Source organism: Rhizophagus irregularis, chromosome 15, assembly GCF_026210795.1.
Source record: "Rhizophagus irregularis chromosome 15, complete sequence".
Classification (NCBI taxonomy): domain Eukaryota; kingdom Fungi; phylum Glomeromycota; class Glomeromycetes; order Glomerales; family Glomeraceae; genus Rhizophagus; species Rhizophagus irregularis.
In genome coordinates, this window is record NC_089443.1 from 4,344,201 (window position 1) to 4,350,200 (window position 6,000).

Below are 6,000 nucleotides of genomic sequence, written 5' to 3' on the forward strand. Positions count from 1 at the left end.
TATGGAATTTACATGATTTGATCACTGATTTTATCACGAAATTTATACGATTTGGTCACTGAATTTACTACTTGTATTAGTTTACTAAAATTATATTTACATAAATCTAATTTTACTTTATTAAATTAAATAAAAAATAAAAAATAAACAAAATACAAATACATTATGAAAATTCCCTCCTTATTAAAACCACCTATTGCAACCAAAATTATCTATAAGTTCAGGTTCATTTGGAGTCAAACAACCTAAAAAAAAAACAAAAAAAGAAACATAAGAACGTCTAACTTAATTGGAAACAAAACCCCCCTTCATATAGTAACTGCAATTGTCCAAGTCACCAAAGGTAAGCATTCCTACAAAAAAAGAAAGAGAACTCCAGAATGTCTGACCTACATAAATGAAAAGAATTATGAAACATCTGATGAAAAAGAAACCAAAACAACAAAATAAATCCAAAACTGACCTACAAAAAAAGAAGACTCTGAAGCAACAAAACTGAAACAACCTACAAAAAGAAAAGAATCTGAACCCAACTTACAAAAAAAAAAAAAGAAAATTTGAACTGACCTAAAAAAAGAAAAAAATCCTGAACAATCCTACAAAAAAGAAAGGACTCCCAAACTGATCTACAAAAAAGAAAAAAGAAACTGAATCTTCTCACAAAAAAAAATCTGCTGGCCTATGAAATAAAAAAAGGGATAAATATAAATTAAAAAGAAAGGGGAATAAAGAAATCAAAAAAAATATTTTTTTAAAAAGAGAGTAACGAAGTTAGGAAAGTTAAAAAAAATTTTTTTTTTAAAGGGAGGACGTCAAAGTTAGAAAAATAAAAAATTTTTTATAAAGAGGAAATAGAAATAGAAAGAAAATGTTTTTTAAAAAAAGAAGAGTGGGAATAAAAGAATAAAATCAAAAAAAATTTTTTTTTTAAGGAGAGTGATGAAAAAAAAATTTTAAAGTGAGGTACGAAAAAAAAAATTTTTTTTTTAAAAGGGGTGATAAAAAAAGAAGAAAAATTTAGAAAAAATAACAAAAGAGAAGGAAGGGAAAGACAGAAAGGAAGATCAGAAGATCAAACTCATCAAAGTAAGGGTTTATATAAAAACAAAAAACGTATCATAACAAAACAATAAACAATCACGTGATCTCGTGTTATGATACGAGATTTTTGTAAAATTATTTTCTAAAAATATTAAGTTTAAAAATTCCGTATACATTCTGTATGATTAATTTTTTCTGTATACATTTCGTATACATTAGTTTTTTTAAAAAATGTTCAAAAATGAATTGCTTATTAAATATACGGAATTTGTATACGGAATCTATAGAAACATACATAAAATGTATACAAAACGTATCCTTTCCGTATACATATTTCTTATAGGGAATGGTAAGAGATTATCTTGTAATCATTGAATAATATTAAAATTGGTTAAATTTTTTTTTTTACCTGTAATTGAAAGTGTTACAGTTGAAGATTTTTTCTGGAGGAACCGGCCAAAAGAAGCAATCTAAAACCAAATACAAATCGCGCGTGTATATGTTTGAAATCAGGCTGGGCGTAAGGAGGATTTAAAAAATTATATATTTTAAACATATGAAAATTTTATTTAGACCCAGGTTATCCGGGGGTTAAACTATATCAGGTCGGGTTAGAGGTCGGGTCATGTAAATATTAACTCGAGTATTTGTACGGGTTGGTTTTTATACTCGGGTCAAGTTCGAATACATCCTCAAACCCGACCCGACTCGACCCTTTCGGAAATCTAGATCTGCTCAAGGGTTAAATACTTTTCTAGACTTTCACTTTCCAAGAGTTAATTTCTCAGCCTCACTCATTTTAAATACAAACAAAGTTAAGAAATTAAAAATCATGTAATGTAGTGCTCCTACCGGGTCAGATTCAGTCGGGTTTGAAGAATATATCTGACTTGACCCGGTAAAAATAGAAATGATCCAATTTTAACCTGACCCGAGTATATTTAATTCGAATAACCTGGGTTAGACCCGAAATTTTCATTGGATAATATACTGTATGCTTAGTAATATATCAAAAATATTTTTTCAAATATAATTTTTTCAATAACGCAAGGTAATTGATTTACAAGATGATCATATAGGTCACACAACTTTTTGTTATTAAAACTAAAGCTAAGCACGAATTTAAAGATATCTTCAATTTCCTGTTTATTTATTGCTTTATATTTGAACTATAAAATTGAAATTATATCACTTCCTTTAACAGAAATTTGACTATACTTTATATCTGCCAGGACTTTAAACACATGCATGCTCTAATTCTATCTGCTTTAAGACTACATCTTTTTGCAGCTATCAAATTGGTTCCACTGAAAACTATTGGAATGCTGGTTGCTTTATTAATCATCAAAATCAACTTATTAGTTAATGTAATGTTAATAATTAAAATAATAATTTATACACATACCCAAAATTGCGAGGTGTCTCTAGCAATTTTCGCTAAGTGAGGATATACTACCTCATTTATCTAACAAAATTATATAACGTAATCAATATTAATGCGTAATCGATATGTGATCAGTGATTTTAATGATCATCTGAGTCTAATTCAGGTCAAAACTCGAGTCAAGGAAATGAATGACCCAACCTGACGGGTCAGGTCATGCGGGTCACAGATTATTAAAATTGTTAGTACTGACCCGATTTAAAATTTACTCAGATTGAATTATCCAGATTAGACCCGAATTTTGCAAAGCACTAGTGTAACGTAAACGTTTTGTAAATATTTTAAATATACTGTAAATATCTGATTAAATCTGGGTCAACCGGGTTAACCCGGGTCAAGCAAAGGTGTGACCCTGACCCGACGGGTTGGATTGAATATAAGACTCGTGTCAAATAATGATAAACCTGATCAGATTTTAAACACGGATCGGGTCAAATAACCCGGGTTTGACCTGACCCTTTCAGAACACTACTTTTGTCTTACCATAAAATGCTCTCTTTTTAATCCATCTATTGCACTAATTCTTCCTTATTATTCGTGCTTTTTCTTCTATAATTTTCCTTATTTGTCTTCACATTCCTGGTCTTCTTACGTGCCTGCCGCAGTCATTCTCACAATTTCTCACAAGTCTACTTATTTCGGCAGTATATATGTCAAAGGATGTTCTAGCACAACTTAATATCAAAGCTTTAATAGTTATTCTGTAGCCTTTGTTATTAGCTTGATAAAACTTCCTTCTATCCCGTTAAGTTCCGTATCTTGTTTAGCACTTTCCGTAAGCATTATTTTACCCTGAGAGTAATATTTTCTGATATAAAGTTTTTATTTTCTTTTATAAACCTATGTCTATATTCTGTAAAATTGTATACTGACTTCATTTTGATATTGTTTTTGTGTGTTTGCTTAATAAAATTTTGGTTTAAACCACTTTTTTTCGTTGCTCCTTCCACTAAATTTTTGGTTGAAGTGATCAGCGGTCCTGCTTCTATTGTAGTTATAAATAAATCAGGAGGTGTTCATGAATATCGAAATTATGGGGGAGATACGAAGGAAGGAAAGAATAAAAAAAGCAAAAAAAAATGAAGAGATGAAAAAAGAACAAAAAATGGAGAAGGAATGAAAATGAGATAAACAGGAGACAAAGTAAAAACCAAACCCATAAAATAAAGAAGAAATAAAGTTAGTAGGGAACGGAAATTACATGTAATAAATAAACGAAAACAAAAAGATAAAAAACATATCTTAGTAGTTGCATAGAAAAACCAAAAGATCTAAAAAGAGTGAAATACAAAATGTAAGAAACGAAATATAAGAATGAAATAAAAAATAAGAAACAGCCTAGTGCTGGATATATATACCTTAATTGCAAAACCAAAAGAACTAAAGGACCTAAAAAAAATGAAATAAAGTTAATAGGAAACAAAATGCAAAAAGCAAATGAAAAAAAAAAGAAAGAAAACGTACCTTGAGTGTTGTGCAAAGGAGCGAAAAGGCCTAAAGAAAAAAGATTATCCAAGTACGTTTAAAAAAAAAAATAATAAACATAAGAAATGATCAGCACATTAATTGGCCAATAAAATTTAAATGAGGTAATATCACCGGGTAAATTATATAAAATTATCACCCTAGGTGAAAAATTGCTAAATCACCCCGGGTGAAAATTAGTTATAATCTTTATCTAATATGTTAATAAATATAAAATTTAAATTCAAATGGATTTTTTTTTTTGAAAAATAAAATTTTTTTTAATTGAATGACTCATTATTTTATACTGGACATTATAAATTTTTTATATATCGTAAAAACCTGAAACAAAAATCAATCAACATGATCTGTTCATCTTAGCGCACCAATTAAAGTCAAATTTTGTACTATAAAGGAAATTTGATCAATGAATGCTGCAATGTAAAACTTAATTTATTTTTTTAATTTAATTGGTGTATATACGCATAGAATTAACAATTTATTTTCTATATAAACAAGAGGTCATTTTCATGGGGAAGCTTGACATGCTTTTAAAAGATCTTTTAAGTGAAAGTTATTGTAAAAAAAAATGACCAATTTATAAATATGCAAATTGTTGATCTCTCCTTTATAAATAAGCTTCGTTAAAATAAATAAATTTTTTAATCTAGCTTTTTCTTAAAATAAAATGAATAAACAAATGATTTTTTCTATTTATAATGAGTAAATTAAGTATAGAGAAATGGCAGATTTTGGTTTATTATAAGTTAAAATAGTAAAAATTTAAGGGAATTACTAAACGTGATCTGGGCAATTATCGCTTGGGGTTTTTTTCCAAATACAGTATGTCACATAATGTACAATATAGAGTTTATTAAACGGCTGATGGCTGATTTTTAACAGCTAATTTTTGATCGGCTAAACTTAAAATTTTATTGCAAAAAAAAAAATTTTACAAACATATTTATTTAAAATTCAAAATAATCTTATCTAATGAAATTTTATTTGCAAATATTAAAATTTAAGTTACACATTTACGATTTTAAAAGAAAAAAATCACCGTATTTTTAATGAAGTGATACAAATAAAAGAAATGATAGCAATAAATAAAAAGATAAGTAAATTACAATGATCAAGAAGAAAGATGCTAATAATAAAATGAAATAACAATAAAGTAATGGAAAGTAATAGAAGATGAAAAGGAGTAGAGTAGTGAGAAGTGATAGGAAACGAAAAGGAGAAATATGGCATGATGGTAGATGAAGAGGAGTGATGGAAAGATGAAGGGGAGTAATGGAATACGAAAAGGAGTGAAGATGAAGAGGCGTGATGGGAAGATGAAGAGGAATGATGGGAAGATGAAGAGGAATGATGGGAAGATGAAGAGGAATGATGGGAGACGAAAAGGAGTGATGGGAGACGAAAAGAAGTGATGAGAAGATGAAGAGGAGTGATAAGAAATAAAAAGAAATGATGAGAAGATAAAGAGGAGTAATGGGAGATAAAAAAGATTGATAGGATACTAAAAGAAGTAATAAGAAAATGAAGAGAAGTAATGGGAGACAAAAAGAAGTGATGGGAAGATAAGGAGTGATGGGAGACGTAAAGAAGTGATGAGAAGATGAAGAGGAGTGATAAGAAATGATGAGAAGATGAAGAAAAGTAATGGGAGACGAAAAAGATTGATAGGATATGAAAAGAAGTAATAAGAAAATGAAGAGAAGTAATGGGAGACAAAAAGAAGTAATGGGAAGATGAAGAGGAGTGATGGGAGGTGATGAGAGATGAAAAGAAGTGATAAGAACTGAAGATGAAGAGGAGTGATTGGAGACGAACGAAAATAATAGTGATGAAAATCAATGTTATACTTTAATTCCATGTTCTTCAAAAGTAAAATAATGTGATAAATATAATTTATTATTAACTAATTAATATAATTATTGTATATTATAATTGTTATAACAAAGTTTTTAATTAATTTATTCTATTAAGGTTATCCACATACTCACAATGGGGAAGTCATGCGTGGAACTATAATTGAACAAAAATGC